Source organism: Nannobrachium achirus (assembly GCF_963921795.1).
Source record: "Nannobrachium achirus genome assembly, chromosome: 9".
Lineage (NCBI taxonomy): Eukaryota > Metazoa > Chordata > Actinopteri > Myctophiformes > Myctophidae > Nannobrachium > Nannobrachium achirus.
Genome location: NC_137818.1, coordinates 34,493,578 through 34,511,077, shown reverse-complemented (window position 1 = coordinate 34,511,077; position 17,500 = coordinate 34,493,578). Strand labels below are relative to the sequence as shown.

Sequence of the window (17,500 nt, the reverse complement as noted above, 5' to 3'; positions counted from 1 at the left end):
AGGTTACGTCAGCTAAGCAGACTATAATACATTATACAGTATGTATGTTTATAATGCATCATATACGGGATGCATAGCAAGTGTTACCATCAATATTATTTTCAGTTAATTCCTAATTGGCTGCCAAATCGCTGTTGAAATGTTGCTGAAGCCACACTGTGTGAATGAAAAGGGTTGGGCTGAATAACACAGAACTGGTTAAAGGACAGAATGGGGGTTTTTAATCCATTTTCAGAACGCAGCAGGATATGTGTTTAGAGAGAGAAGAACAAAAACATAAGGATTGATTGACGCTTCCCTGCGTCATCGAAGCGCTGAACAAAGTTGAGTGCAGCTTCCACTTTGATGTGTGGCTTGTCGTTGCAAATGTGTAAGGTGTCACCAGTGGTGAAAAAAGCACTCAGATTTTTTACTTAAAGGGGTACTGTCACCTAAAGGGGTTGAGGGGCAGATTACACTGTGACATGAGCTTCTCTGAAAACGGCCTGAAACAGTCTGAAGCTCATGTCACAGTGTAATCTGCCCCTCGCCCCCCCAACAACAGCTGACCAGTACAGTAAGTAGTCATATAGTCAGGCTATACAGACAATTAATTTGATTGGCTTATAATTGCGCATCCCCACAATGACATCATAAAAATATTAACTTGTTTTTTAAGATGATTCTTAAAGTGACAGTAACCCTTTAGGTGACAGGCCCCCTTTAAGGAAAAGTATCAATACTGCATTATAGAAATACTCTGTTACAAGTAAAAGTCCGGAATTCAAAATGAGTAAAAGAATGAACAGTTGGCATCAAAATGTACTTAAAGTACAAAAGTAAAAGTACAAAAATATGTTTGAAAATAGCAGATCTACAAGCTCACTGCGACACGTTGTGAGCTTGTAGATCGTCTATTTTCAAATAGCCTAGGCATAAAATAGGGCTAAAGTGGTTAATGTATGTTTTATATTATTATAATTTATATCTGCAAAGTAATAGCAACTAAAGTTTTCAAATAAATGTAGTAGAGTAAAAGTACAATATTTAGATTTGAGATGTAGTGTAGTAGAAGTAAAAGTATTGGAAATACTCAAGTAAAGTACAAATAACTGAAAACTGTACTTAAGTACAGTACTTGAGTAAATCTACTTAGTTACTTTACACCACCGCTGGCTTCCATTGAACATGACTTGTTGCCTGTCGCTTGTCGCCTGTCGTTGCCAGTGCGAACGCAGCATCAAGGCTTAGAAAGTGAGCCAATGCATCCGACAGTTATTGAAACTCGATGAGTTTCAGGCTCTATTATGACTTCACTGGGGTTGACTGGCAGAGACAGGAGGACACTGGATCCAGAGCCTCAGAGAGACTGTTCAAATCCATTACTGGGCCCCCGCTCGGCAGACCCGCGATCAGCTCATCTTCGGCGCGCATTTGACGTGGCCCGTGGATAACATCTAGGACTGAACTTAGATCAGCACTCAATGAAACTTTACCGCATACCAATGAGAACATGTGGCCGCTGTTGGTTTAAAGAGATTTAGCTTGGCCCACGGCCATTCATGTAAAAAGTCCAGATTTCCTCTTTCGCTCCTTCTCAGACATGTAATAGAGACGTGAGCGAGTCTGGCCGCAGTCACAGTGCCTCTACAGTGGCAGGCCTAGCAGCCTCCAGCTCCCCCCCCCCCCCATGACTACAGATGGAAAAGACACCTGGAGGCCAGTCTCAACCAACAAGTCCTACTTTTTGAACCCAGCGAATCCTAACCTGTGGGCCTGCCCTGCCCCCCAGCTAAATGATAGGTAGTTATAGGAATGAAAGGGAAAGGCTGTAGGTCAGAGATGTACTAAATGTTGTATACTCTCAGAGTGAAATTAACACTGACGATTTTACAGTTTACCGTACTGTAGATTGCGTTTATTAGTTCCCAAAACGTGGGGGTCTACATCTCTGATCCTATTGCTGTGCACCCACCACCACCACCACCACCTTAAAGGGGAATACAACTGATTTTCAACATTGAACTATGTCATTAACACATCGGATGCCCACGTGGTGTCTACAAGTCAATTTCTTTGATGTCGCTGGAGGCCCACGACGCGTTTGACGCGTTGTACAGTAAACTATACTGTACTGTAGCTACTGCACTTGGCTACCGCGGTGATGAAGCAAACTCCATTTCCCAACATGCAGCGCGCAATTACGTCATCCGGACGCGCTGTGTGTCTCGTTGACTTCCTGTTTAGTGGCTGCACAAAAATGCTGTTTTCTCCTAATCTAGCTTTTAAATCACTTTCATTTCAAAACGGCAGCCTCTTCTACCTGCCGTAACACAAACACTGTGGCTTAGAAATGATAAAAAACGGTCCTGACTGAAAGAAAAGATTTTCGCGAAATAAACAGGACATACTCGGATTACATTTACTCGGATTACTTTTCTCGCCAGTACTCTCGCCGGTAGGTAAAATGACGCGTTGCCATGGGCACCAGCAAATTAAGACACGTTAACCACGTGGGTGTCCGATGTGTTAATATACCTTAGTTGTTGTGTGGAAATAAGAAAAAAGTCCCCCCCTCCCCTTCTGTGTTGCCTAGAACTGGAGGATTGATTGAGGGGTCATGTCACAGAGTACACATTCATGATGTTCCCTGATGTTTGTCTCAGACTGGCAGCGTAAATCAGATTTTTGGCCTATCCAGATTGGAACCAGACTGGTTTATAAAGTATCAACTCTGAACTGTAAAAAGAATAAAATGAAATAAACCACATTCCTATAGGTGGTTTGAAATGTGGTTTAATCCAGGGCAGGATCACGGAGGCCATGAAGGCCATGGCCGCCGCTGCCCCTCAGTTTGGCCTTTCTGCCCCTCAAAGAGCTTGTCCTCAGGCCACAGTGGCCTCGATGCCCCGCCCCCACTGCCAAGTGGTCAATAGGGGGGTCTTTTTGAGATTCTGAATTCTTAATTCACCCCTCACCTCCTCAAAGTGACTCTTGACCACCAAAGGACATTATGTGGCCTTTGCCCATAAAAAATGACACAATTCCAGGCCTGATTCATACTGTGGCTCGCCAAAAATATTCCGTCAGCTATTTCTCGTGAGTGGCACCATTGTACAACGAGTACATTACGCATTACTCACTCCATTATATAGTAGGGCGTCACCACATCAACCAATGCAAATACTGTAGGTTGACTATTATGTCTGACTCTGAATACACAAATCCAATCTAGTCTGCAAATAACAATCAACGGAGAGCCGTATACAGACGATCAGATTTGGGAAACAAATCGCATTTATTTGCCTTGCAGTCTGAAATGTGTGTATGTGATTTGCTTCTTTGTGCCTGTTTGCTAATTCCTTTCCCGCGGTTCTTTCCAGAACTCGTCACCTAAATCCTAGCATAGTTGTATTAGCGCTGCTTATGGAGACGCTTTGATGCTGGGTTAGGGTGCCGCTCAGGGCTTTAACTATCATTAAGGCATTGTGGATCTGTGCGTGCACACAGGGGCGTCACAAGGGGGGGGAGTGGGACTGAGTTACTAGGGCCCAAGGTGGAGGGGCCCTAGTAACTTTAGCTATTGAAAAATAGCAGATCTACAAGCTCACAGCGCGGCACCGAATGCCGCGCCGCGAGCTTGTAGATCTGCTATTTTTGAAAAGTCGTGAAAATGTGTGCAAATCTTTCAATATATGTATATGTAACATTTGTAACTAAACCTTTGCTTCTGGGGGGTCCCTGGAACTGAATATTTTGAGATGGGGGTCCGTGGCCAAATACATATCATCTTGGGGGTCCTTGACATGAAAAGGTTTGAGCACCACTGACATGGAAACATAGGTTTCTTGCACACATTTTCACGATTTTTCAAAAAGAGCAGATCTACAAGCACGAAGCGCGGCACTCGGTGCCGCGCTGGGAGCTTGTAGAGCTGCTATTTTTCAATAGTTTAACATTCATGGGGGGCCCGCAGTGAATCCTTGTACCCAGAGCCCAGAATTTGGTGTGACGCCCCTGCGTGTGCGTGCGTGTTGGTGTGCTCGTCGTACACACTTATGTAATCTATGCATGTGTTCGTGCATTGTGAACACATGGACTGCGTGTGTGTGTGTGTGTGTGTGTGTGTGTTTGTGCGTGTCTGCGTCTTATGGGAGAAGGCATTAAGTATCATTAACTGGGACTAGTCATCACCTGTACTCTTGCCAGCCAGGTACCACACGCTGTAAAAGTCCCCAGTGTTCATTTGACTCACACTAGGGTACAAATGGAACCAAATGGAGACCTCTTATCGGGCATTGGTTCTCAAAGTGGGGTCTGGGGACCCCCAGGGTTCCTTTAGGGTGAGGGTTCCCCAGCAAAAGTTACACATGCATGTAGCGTCACAGTCATTGAAACCACCCTTTTTGAACTATTCAAAAATAGCTGATCGACAAGCTCACCGCGTCACTTTTTTTCTTTTCTTTACATAAATTTTCTCTTCCGGGGGTCCGTGGCACAAACTCTTTTCAGATGGGGACCCCAAAACACGTGCCTTAGGGTACCTTTGGTTACCTTTGCTACACCGTTACCGTACAGCCCTCCTCCCCCCCCCAGCCCCTCTGCCATCAACACTCATGTTATTCTCCTCTCTCTTGTGTGTGTGTGTGTGCACGTTATCCAACGCATAAGTAGTACCGCACGCTATAGCGCAAAGCCAGCTCGCCGAGTCAAAAGATCATGGGGTGTCCGTCTTTTAAAGTGTGTAGGTGCTGCGCGCACACAAAACAACGTCCCGCGTGCACGCTCTCGCCAGGACAATTGGGGACATTTAGCTGGAGGAGCGGTCCTGGGGAAGAGGACAATGATTTCTCTGTGGTGCCTTTGGAAGAGAGGAGGGTTGCACCCCTTCTCGCACGGGCACAGAAACACACACACACACACACACACACAGGCACACATTCCCATGGATTCCCAGGGTTAGTTAGGAGCCGAATTGGAATCTGGGCCATGCAATCATTCTGCATTCTCTCACCAAGCAGTGACCCCCCCCCCCCAACCCCCCCAACCCACCCACCCACACGTCACAAACGGCACATTCCAGGCCCCTATCATGTCATACATGCGTCATGCTGGTAATACACGCAACATACGGTACATGACACATTCACTCACTGGGCACATTTCTTGTCTACCCACATGTATGTTTGTACTAGGGCATTAACGAAAAAGTCGACAAGTCGACTCAGTCGACTTCATTACACAAGTCGACTCCCACCAGAGAAAGTCGAAAGTCGAAGTTGAAAAAAAAAGTAATACTTTCTATTGTATGCAGATCTGCTATTTTCACAATTTCTGCCTCTATATATTTGACAATTTGGACAATGTTTAATTTGTCATTTTAGAGGTATAAAAAAGTCCTTAAATTTGCACTTTACAAATGTGAAGATACCCTCTATATACTTAAACCTTATGTTGGTTTGTTTACAGTTGAGTGACAAAACAATGTTGCACATTAAGTTAAATCTTGTGTGTGATGTGATGACATCATAAACAATAAAGTCGACTTCAACTTAACTTTTTACTGAGTCGAGTCGACTTGCAAAAATCACAAGTCGTTAATGCCCTAGTATGTACTGCATGTATGTATAATATATGGTCTCTGTCCAGTGGGAACTGTTCCTTTTCAGGATTCAAAGCAATGGCAGCAGGTCTGCGAGCTTTAAGTGGAGTACCACTCGTTTTCAACATTGAACCGTCATTAATATTAGCTTAAACTCTTCTGTGTTGCTTAGAACTGGAGGATTGATTGTGGGCGGGGTCATGTGATCAGCGACATCATGAAAGGTGATCATCATGAACACTGGTCAAATGACCCCACAATCCTTCAGTTCAAAGTTAGCAGAGAAGGGGGGGAGGGGGACTTTTATCATTTCCACACAACAACTCTAAGGTATATTAACACATGGGCTGCTATTGTTTTGGTAATTATATGTGCTGTAGAGTTCCGCCGTTCACTTACGCTTTATTTTGAAGAGCCCCGAAAGCCGCGTGTGTGTGCATGTTGTGTAGTCTGACGATTTTAAAATGGACGTCAGTTTGTTTACATTCGGTCGCGAAACTAAAATCCTAACCACGTTAGGATGTCGCCGTGAAAAAGAGCGGCTCTCTGCCTTCTTGGCGTTTTGGAAGTAGATTCCGAGATAAAGCAGTTTCTTTGCATCAGTGATGAACCGGAGCCTATGGCGAATAGTCGATCCATGATGCTGGAGGCCGAGTTGCATGATGGGATATGTAGTGTTTTCGCTCACCAGCTGCTACCGCGGCACCTGTTTATTTAGCTGGTATGTTTGGCTCCATGACTGTTAATGACATAGTTCAAAGTTGAAAATGAGTGGTACTCCCCTTTAAGTATCTGCTACTTTTGATGCTTTAGTGTGACACTGTAGTGCAGGGGTCTTCAACGTTTTCAGGCCGGGGACCCCCAAACTGATGGGGAGATGGAGCAGGGACCCCCTACCACCTCGTAGGGTGGGGGGGTCGGGGCTACGACATATTTTTTATTTTAAACATGTTCAAGTTACAGCGAGCAGGGTGGGCCGTACCACAACCATTTCTAAACATACTACTTATTAACTGAGAACAAATGTCAATACTATCAACAATATGTCAATTGCATAGTAATCATGTATTCAAGCTATTCAAAATGGATAGAATCATGATTTATTTTTTAAATAAATGTGGAAAAAGGCAAAAAAAAAAAAAAAAAAACATTTTTTGAAATCTTTTTTTTTTTTTTTTTTTTTTTTTAAGCAATAATTTCGCGGACCCCCTGCAGTACCTCCGCGGACCCCCTAGGGGTCGCGGACCCCCTGTTGAAGACCCCTGCTGTAGTGTGATTGAGTAGGGTGATAATTTAGAAAGAAATACAAAGCATTTGTGGAGATAAGAAGTTTCTGCCCGACAGCAATGGTCGATTGCCTCCTGTTGCGCCTCTCTGTGTTTTGTATACCAACGAACAGCCGTGTTTGTTTGTGCACCTGTAGCCGGCCGTGCACGCAACACAACACAACACGCTGAGTTCTTGCTTAGTTAGTGCCCACACACACACACACACACACACACACACACACACACACACACACACACACGCACACATTTGTATTTCTACACACTTGTGAGGCCTGTGTGAGCTTGTACTGTATAGATAAAATATGTCTATCTTCGGTGCGTAACCACCAGCAAGCATACGACTACGTTTAAACGCAGTCATAACTCCAACCCTAGCCCCTAAAAACGTCTAAAAATCGAATCCTAATCTTAACCCACCTGAAACTTTTCCTACATTTTAAGGAGAAACCAAAAATTACAGTAAAAAAAAAGGAAAGAAATCCTGTGAGAACTGTGGAAATTGTCCTCAAAATGTCTGCTTCTCACATTCCTACTGTACTTGAAGACATGTGGACCTCACAAGTACAGTAATACAAGCACACACACACACACACACACACACAAACGCACACACACACACACACACACACACACACACACACACACACACACACACACAGTGCGCGCGCGCAACACACACACACAGAGTTCTTTCCAACTGTCTGACACACACACTCCCCCACCCACCTCCACCCCCTCCCAGATCTTGGGTTGTGATTGCTTTTGACTTCTTTTCTAAGGGACAGGATATGGCGCGCTAGAAGCACACTGTGGCCTCTCTGTCTCCTCCTCTGTCCTCGCGGTTCCGGAGGGATCGGCCATTGTTCCCATTGTTTGTGCCGCATTACCTGCCTACCTGCCGTCTGTCCCCGGGCGACGTTTAAAAGCCTCCCAGGTCGCTCTCTCAGGAAACCGCAAACCGCCGACCGGTATCCCAAACGCTAAACTCCCCACATCAACGCCCCTCTGGCATAAATATCACTTTTGTTGCGAGCGGAAGTGTTTTTTGTGTTGTTGTTTTTTCTTTTCTTTTCTTTTTTTATCTAATGCTCCGTGTTTTGGCCTCAAGGGGGAAGACGGCAGAGAGAAGCCAAACAACTGACACTTTGAGACAAACAACACAACATCTGAGGGAAGGTGGTGAGGAGGGAAAGGAAAGGAAAGGAGGCAAGGAAGGAGGAGCGTGGTAGATGAGAGTGATGTCAGTGGCAGTGGTGTAAAGTAACCAAGTACATTTGCAATTTTAAATTATTTTTACTTTACTCGAGTATTTCCAATTTCCAATACTTCTACTCCATTACATCTCGGATCCAAATGTTGTACTTTCACTCCACTACATTTATTTGAAAACTTTAGTATAGTTACTAGTTACTTTGCAGATATAAATGATTATATTAACAAACATACATTTACCACTTTAACCCATATTTTATACCTAGGCAATTTGAAAATAGCAGATCTACAAGCTCACAACGCATCGCATTTAGTACTTTAAGTACATGTTGAAAAAGTACTCAAATGTTTTTACTTAAAGGGGAAGACCACCCATTTTCAATATTGAACTATGTCATTAATATACCTTAGAGGAGTTGTGTGGAAATAGAAAAAAAGTTCCCTCCCTTCTGTGTTGCCTAGAACTGGAGGATTAATTTTGGGGTTTGTTTTGTAAAGTACACCGGTGTGATGTCATCACGAGGTACTTTACAATACAAACCCCAAAGTCCTCCAGTTCTAGGCAACACAGAAGGGGGAACTCTTTTTCCACACAACTCCTCTAAGGTATATTAATGACATACCGGTAGTTCAATATTGAAAATGGGTGGTCTTCCCTTTTAAGTAAAAACATTTGAATACTCTTTTTCCACCACTGAGTGATGTAGACTGGTTCTCCAATGAATGAAAGTTCTCTACTGGTTCTCAATGTCAGGTCCGGGGACCACCCAGGGGTCCAAATATGGTCCGTTTACAGGCCTGTCACTTTGATAGGTATGCAAAACATACCCTTATGAGTCCGTTTGGTTCGGGAAATGGGAGAAAGAAGCCGGGAAACGAGAGTGAGAAGCCAAACAACTGACACTTTGACACAAACAACACATATTTGAGGGAAGGTAGTAAAAGAGAAGGAACGGAAAAGAAAGTTTTGTGTGGTAAATAAATTGTTTTGAGACTAGTATAGAAACAAATATGGTCCCTATCGGGTGTGTGACTCTTGAGAGTGTACGACGAATGGAACAAAACGGTCCGCTTGGTTCCATTTTGTACCCTCTCAGAGTTAAATCAACACTGAGGATCTTTGCAGGGTAGTTTGGGGTGCCGGAGATTAAATATAAAATGGTATCAAATGGAGATCAGTGGCCTAATCCAGTGGTTCTCAACCTGTGGGTCGGGACACCCAGGGGGGTCCCCAAATTATTTTGGGGGGGGGTCCCCAGATGATTAACTTAATGTGCAACATTGTTTTCTCACTCAACAGTAAACAGACCAACATACATTTTAAGTGTACAGAAGGTATCTGCACATTTCTAAAGTGACAATTTAAGGGCTTTTTAATAACTCTAAAATGACAAATTAAGCATTGGCCAAATTGTCAAGTATTAGAGGAAGAAATTGTGAAAATATCAGATCTACATGCTCACAACGCCTCATGTAGATCTGCTATTTTCACAATGGAACCGTGTTACAAAATGTAATTCCTCAACTCTTAGGGCTCGTTAGGGTGGGGGGTCCCCAGTTAAAATATGATTATTTTGGGGGTCGCGGCCTGAAAAGGTTGAGAACCACTGATCTACAGTACAAGGTGAACTGTTGATTCTTTTGTGTGAGGCTGTCGTGTGAGCAATTAGAGAATCGATTTGCAGGAGGGAAAAAAACACACAAAACGTTTCTGCCCGATAGCAATGATATAGACTACTATGGGGTTGGTAGAACTGCATGCTGCCAGGATTCTGTCGCTCTGTTTTCTGTCTGTCTTTTCTTTCCTTTCATTACAGGTAGATAACCCCCCCCCCCCCCCCCCCCCCCCAACAACCCCGTCCCTCTCATCCCATCCAACACACACTCAAGTACACCTTGAACACATTTACAGTGCTTATCCTTGGACACGGACCGTTCTCCATTATCTTTGATGCATTCATTCATTGACTTGCCCAAGATGACTAATCACTAAATCCTACATTTACACTCAGCATTGCATGCTTCAGTTCCAACACCTGCTCCATGCACGCGCACACACATCCAGTGTTTTAGCTGTGGTTCTGAAACTGTGGGGTCCACTCCGGGGGGACGCAGGTGGTCTTCGAGGGGAGTTCCAGGGGGGGTCCCATGCAGCAAAATGACTCTATTTCATACTATTTAAAAAAAAGTAAAAATAACGTGAAAACTCTTTTTAGATTGGGGTCCACTCCAGTGTGATAGAGTGCCTTGGATCAAGACTAGATGTATTTTATCGAGGCTGACTTTTACGTTCGTATCTATGATAGTCTTGGTCTCTAACCCCTATAAGTCACTGGACATCCACACGGAAAGCCGTGCTTCTCTGTATATACACAAAAAAAAGCGCTGAGTCTGCACCCCCGGGTGTTAAATTGACCTGTGTGCACTATATTAGCCTGTATCTTTCAATAGAGATGTATTTTAACTCCGTCTGTCAGATTCTGTCGGAAGTTCCTTGGCCTGAATATGTTGAAGACCCCTGTGATAGAGAGAGAAGAGAGAGACGGTAGAGGAGTGTAAATTGGGTGGGAGGTGGGGGGGTACCATAGACTTCTGGAGCCAGGACACTGATGCTGGACCTGATAGCGTCTCTGTGGAGGACCCTCCACTGACACACACACACACACACACACACACACGCACGCACGCACACACACACACACACACTCAATGTTGTCTTTTGTGACCGTGTGAATCTATGATTTTGGTCTTTCTTGTTCATTTCAGTAACCCCCCTCCCGCCCATTTTTCTGTCTCTCTCTAACCCCCCCCCCCCCCCCCCCCCCCGCTCTGTGTCTCTGTCTCTCTGTCTCCGACACGATGTTTACAGTGTGACCTGGGTCACTCGTGATAGGAATCGTTCCGCCAACATAATGGCTGGATGACACGCACACGCACACACGACAGTCACCAAACCCTCCAGGCAGGATGTTATTGTGTTGTGCGTGTTTATGTCTTGTTTGTGTGTGTGTGTGTATGTTTTAACTGCCAGTTCTGAAATCATCATCATCCATATATAAATATATATGTCTTTTTTTTCCCACGTACAATTTATTTCCTTATTTTTCATCTTTTTTCGATCGTTTCTTCCTCAGACTTCCATCGCTTTCTTCATCTTCTCATGCTCTCTCCATTTTCCTTATAGTCTTGCCCTGGACTCCACTGGCTAGACAGAATTCCCTCAGCAGTCTGGGTGGTCTTCACACACACACACGCGCACGCAAGCACGCACGCACACACACACACACACACACACACACACACACTCACTCAATGGTTTTCCCTCTATCTGGTAATGCACTAGCTGTGGTTTTCCTGAGCTGGCCAAGGCACCGTTAGAAGTTTCACCACACTCACCGCCACCACAAAGCATCACCTAATCACTGCTCAAACTGCAGGCACAGACCAGCGCCACAAACACACACCTACAGCGGGAACACATGCACACACACATGCGCACGCACACACACACACTCACAAACGGCCGCTGACATAGGGGTGTGATGTGTAAACACGAGTGACTGACAGGCTTCCAAACAGACGGGCTGTGTGTATCGCACCACTCAAACATTCCAATCTGATCATAAACATATATCCATTCACTTTCAAGCAAAATAAATAGAGCTGGCTGCTTTGGAGCTTAGATAAGACTCTATTTTGTTGACAAGCGTTTGTTGTGTAGACCAGTGGTTCTCCAGTGTTTTCCAGGGACCCCCAAAATAATTTGTAATTTGGCCCATGGCCCCCCTCAGAAAATACTTTGTGCCAGGGACCTCCAAGATTGTCGTTGTTAACACCATTGAAACCGAGTAAGCATCTGTGTCATATTATATTTCAGCATTGGCTATTCAAATAACAGCCGATCTACGAGCTCGCTTCGGGTTGCGCTGCGACAAGCTTGCGACAGGCTTGTATATTTGTATTCTTTAACATTTTGGTAAAATCGTTCAAGTGTTTGAATAATGTTGAATGATTTACGAATTACGTAGAATCGGTCTCAGGTCTTAATGGCTTAAAGCCCAATTTAGCAAATCTTTTTATTTCTGTGTGTGACACACAAAGCATGAATCACGCATGGAACGCAGCTAATTTGTAGAAAAACCTCTAGCCTTGGTTCTAGGGAGGGAAAAGGGAAAAAAACTCCTCGTAAGCAGCAAAAAGAATCCAGTCCGATTCTCCTCAGGAATCCTGACTTGACTGAATGAAGCCTCTTGCTCTCATTCAGAGAGAGAGAGAGAGAGAGAGGCCGGTTGAAGCAAAAGGTGCTCCGAGGCAACTCGGAGCAAAGTGGTCCGCGGAGATTTATGACAATAATCGTTTCCGTGGGCAACGCCATGAAATGAGCTGTCATGCGAGAGGCTTTGAAAGACCTTCACTTTGATATCAGATTAGAGAGAGGAAAGATAGCGCCCAAGGGTAGGTGTGCGTGTGTGTTTGTGTCTGTCCCTAGAGTTGGAACATAGCGTACATATAAAGTGCAGAAATGTAAGGGATCTTTGGCCTTCCAAGGCCTCAATGTGGAAAACAGCAGTGGCTCTAAAAGTGGGGTTCCAGGGGGTCACCAGCAATTTACTTAATACTGTATATCCTATTTTTGTTTTTGTTTTACCACTTAAACAACCCTGCATGCATTGGATATTTGAGAATAGCAACACAACAAGCTCACTTGTAGATCTGCTAGCCTGTGAGCAATTTGGAATGTGTTTGAGACATTTTAAAAGGCTATTATGGTCCCACAAAGAACCATCGCCTACTAAAGAACAATTTCGTTTAGGAATGGTTCTTCGTGTTCCTCTTTTGTTTGTGCCTTTTTTTGTCAGAGTTCCTTAACCATTTTCTGATGGTTCTTTGAGGCACCTTAAACCCTAGCATCCCAATTTGTGTCTTAATAGGCGAACATTCTGTGAAAATAGGTCCTGTTGTGACGTGTTGTGAGTGATGTAGTTCTGCTATTTTTGATGAAGAGATTTGGTGTAGAGGGAAAAGGAGGGGACACAGTATAGACTGTTATGTACTGACAAGTAATCACTATCCAACATAGACCCCCTGGGAGACATCAAGTCAATGAAGTATATACAGGGTTCAAGTGGTTATGGGTTCTTTATAGAGCCAATTAAAATTGTTCTAGATCCAAAAAGACATCAATCTGAAGAACCAGTTTTGGTTCCAGTGTGTCATTTTGTTGCCAGAAACCTCTTATCTCCATATTCGAATGGAACTTTTTGTGGGGGTTTTTTTCCCCGTAAAGTAAAGGTTTTGGACTTTATACCCAAAAGTAGACGCAGACAATACGCACCAGCCTACACACATACACACACACACACACACGCGCGCGCGCGCGCGCAGCGACACACACACACACACACACACACAAGAAGCCGAATAAAAGAAATGGCCTGAATGAATCGCCCTACAGTGGTCCTCGCTCTCGCCATAACATTAGCGTTTGTGCTGCTCTGCAAGTCCCCTTTGAAGGGCTCTCCGATGACACGGGTGAATGATGTCATCTACTTGCACGGTGTGTGTGTGTGTGTGTGTGTGTGTGTGTGTGTGTGTGTGTGTGTGTGTGTGTGTGTGTGTGTGTGTGCGCGTGCGCGCGCGTGTGTGTGTGTGTGTGTGTGTGTGTGTGTGTGTGTTGTGGGGTAATACGTGGACTTATTCTCTCCACCAAATCCCTGAGACCCTCTCTCGACTATACACTGTGAGGAGAATCTAGCCATGAGAATCTGGCTAGATCCCCCCCTCCACACACACACACACACACACACACACACACACAGAAAAAAACATTTTTGAACCCCAACACACCCTGACAAGCACTTGGAATTGTAGGAGTTGAGGCATTATATTTAGTTTGACTCTGTAGATCTACTATTTTCCATATGTTTGCCTCTTTCTTATATTATTTCACAAATTCGTCCAGTGTTTAACCAGCTTTCTTAGTATGGATCGTTGATTACTAAAGTGATTAGTAAATGTCTTCTTTTGTTCGTCTTATTTTTGAGTTGTTAAAAGTGTATTCAAAGTCCTTATTTTGTCACTTTACTGTCAGCATGCCAGCGGGCTGCGCTGAACGGAGGGGTTACTGCTGGGCTCGGAGAGATTCCGCCGGGGACGGATTGGACCGGGCCTGTATAGAGGCTGTTTTACAATACTATAACGGGGGTCCAAAATGAAAAGCAATATACTCTGCTGGCTTTTGGACTGTGCCACATCTTGTGTTTAGTGTGTGTTTGCGTGTGTGTCTGTGTGTCTGTCTGTGTGGGTGGGCCACAGTGTTATAGGGAGGTGTGTGTTAGTGTTTAACGAGTTGAGTTGTTTTTCTTCCTTTGGGGCATGACAAAAAAAAAGAGACGCGTGCGTCTTATTTGTCTGATTTTTCTGTTGTCCTGCATCTCCCATCTTGTCCTACTTTCTATGCAGTGTGTGTGTGTGTGTGTGTGTGTGTGTGTGTGTGTGTGTGTGTGTGTGTGTGTGTGCGTGTGCGTGTGTGCGTGTGTGTGTGTGTGGTTGGTCGTTGAGTTTATTTATCCTATTCTAAATCAGCCCTCAAACTTTACTAATTGGTCCAGTTCCACAGTTAGGTAACGAGGGGAAATGAACAATTACTCCTGTGTTTGTGGAGAATGATGTATTTGTGTGTGTTTGTGTGTCTGTCGTTGTGTGTGCCAGCATGCGAGCGTGTGTGCACGCATGTGTGTGTGTCTGTCTCGTCTGTGTCCGTAGTGTGTGTGTGTGTGTGTGTGTGTGTGTGTGTGTGTGTGTGTGTGTGTGTGTGTGTGTGTGTGTGTGTGTGTGTGTGTTGCGTGTGTGTGTGTGTGTGTGTGTGTTTGCGTGTGTGTGTGTGTGTGCGCGCTAGCGTGTGCTCGCCTTGTGTTTGTGTTTATAGCTGCAGTCGAGAAGAGAGGCGTGTTTCAGGTTCATCACTGTTTCTTGTTTAGTGGAAGTCCGGAGGACTCAAAACTCACTTTCTGTAAAAACACCCACATTTCAGAGCTCTTAGAAATGATCTATAGCCTATGTGTGTGTATGTACATGCGCGCGCGTGCTGGCCTCTCTGCGCGTTTTTCATTGTTCTTGGAGCCTCATTGTTCCACGGGACCCCCTGACGTTCTCATAAGTAGACTGATTCCTGGATAGAGTCAGAGAACATAATATTTCATCACCGTGCACTCTCTCTCTCCATGTGTTTTAGCTTTCCATGTGCGATGAAACCTGGCCCCTCTGCCTCCGTCTCCCCGCACAGCAGAGGCAGAGGTAACACTAGGGTAGGGGAGCAGTCATCCAAGGCAGCATAGAGTTATGTTTTATGTGCGCCTTTTAAAGTCGTTCGCTGTATAAACTGTTGATCCGCGCTCCCTTCCCCTCCCCTGCTCTGCAGTCTTGTGTGCTCGTGTTATAGTGCTCGGGGTGCCCCTAGTGGCCGACAGCTCTATCCGCACGCTCTTGTGTTTCCCTTGGATTTGACTTCCATATATGTCACTTGTCGGGCAGAAACCTTGTATCTCCAAATTTCAAATTTGTATTTTTTTAAGCGCTGCTTCATCACACAAGGCCATCGCACAAAAGTAGTGAAAACAGCTGATCTACAAGCTCACCGCAAGGCGTTGTGAGCTTGTAGATCGGCTGTTTTCACTAGTTTAAATCATTTTAAAAATGATGAATTCAAATCAAACTGTTTTGGACATACAAGGTTTCCACCCGACAACGACGATATCACTTTGATATCAGTTATCACCAAAGTGGCCTTCTAATGGCTCCTCTGAGGCCCTGGGCACCAGGGCAGTGGGAGATAGCTGGCTTCAATCCACAACAAGGGCAGGTTTTTTTCAACTCCATATCGTGTCCGTGGGTTGGAAGTAACAGTTTTTGGACATACAAGGTTGTATGTCCAAAAACTGTTACTTTTCAGGATTCAGATCCACAAATGGGCAAAGGTAGCAGGTCGACAAGCTCGATCTGCTGCTTTTGATCCTTTTGTGGGACGCTGTAGTGTGAGTGTGAACCAGTAGGGCGTTAATCTAGCGAGAAAAAACCCCCCACAAAAGGTCAGAATATGGAGATAAGAGGTTTCTGCCCGGACGATACAAGCCTTGGGATGAAGTGGCCTTAACACTGATGATAACACATGTTATGGTAGGAGACAGACTGGTGATGGTGGTTTGTGGAGTGTATTGTTGGCAATAATGATGACACTTTGTAAGCCTTTGTTAGCTTTTACAAAGATTTTGAAAAACATCATTTTCCGAGGTTTTATAAATGCTCTTGTGTTTGTGCCTTTTTTGTCAGAGTTCCTTAACCATTTTCTGATGGTTCTTTGAGGCACCTTAAACCCTAGCATCCCAATAATAGGCGAACATTCTATGAAAATAGGTCCTGTTGTGACGTGTTGTGAGTGAGCATGTAGATCTGCTATTTTTGATGAAGAGATTTGGTGTAGAGGGAAAAGGAGGGGACACAGTATAGACCCCCTGGGAGACATCAAGTCAATGAAGTATATCGTCGTTGTCGGGTGGAAACCTTGTTTCAAAAAATTAAGCCCTGCTTCATCATACAAGGCTGTCGCACAAAAGTAGTGAAAACAGCAGATCTACAAGCACACAACTTAGATTATGCTTTCACATAATCACATGACCAAAATGTTTTACTGTACACAAGATGTACTTTTTTTCATGAAATCGTAGATCACAAGTTACTTCTGTCCTTGGAGTATAGCAGGCAGCCTACCATGGTGTTTTGGTGCAGAGCTGATGTTGGTAATTGTGGTACTAATAGTGGTATAGAGACAGCAACAAGCCTATAGTCAGAGCCAGAGGTATAGGTTGCATATCAGCTTAAACCTGCAAGTGTTGGGAGCTCATAAAAGCTCCAACGCAGTCGGTCATGTGAGCATGCACTCTCGCTAGCACGCTCGTTCACACACAGTTGACGACAAACGTGCTTGCACGCACACGCCGCGCGCACACACACACACACCGCACACACACACATCCTCGCTGACTCTCCAGTTGGCGCTTGGAAACCTGACACTGAAAGCAGCGGTCCAGTAATATTACCATAGTGGCCAACACACACCACACACACACACACACACGCGCACACACACACACACACACACACACACACACACACACACACATGTTCCCACTTGGCCCTGTCCATTTCTATCTAAATGCAGGTTGTGTCCCCATGCCTCTGGTGACAAATCCAACTGTTGCTCATTGATTCAACTGTTCCATGCCTAAGTCAGCTAAAAGAAAAACAATAACTCAATCTTCCATTTCAAGAGCACACAATATTCAATTCAGATTGTTTTAATCTGTTTCAACTACAGTATGCTGTAAAGACACTGTGTATGTGAGTGGCTTTGAGTGTATAG

The 17,500-nt window shown here is 44.6% G+C and overlaps 1 protein-coding gene across 1 annotated transcript in view; it reads right to left on the bottom strand.

The window, feature by feature from the left end:
- The window catches only part of lgr6 (leucine-rich repeat containing G protein-coupled receptor 6), a gene marked incomplete at both ends in the record, with an annotated part of 77,295 nt that overhangs the window by 58,715 nt on the left and 1,080 nt on the right, over positions 1 to 17,500 (bottom strand). The window lies entirely within an intron of this gene.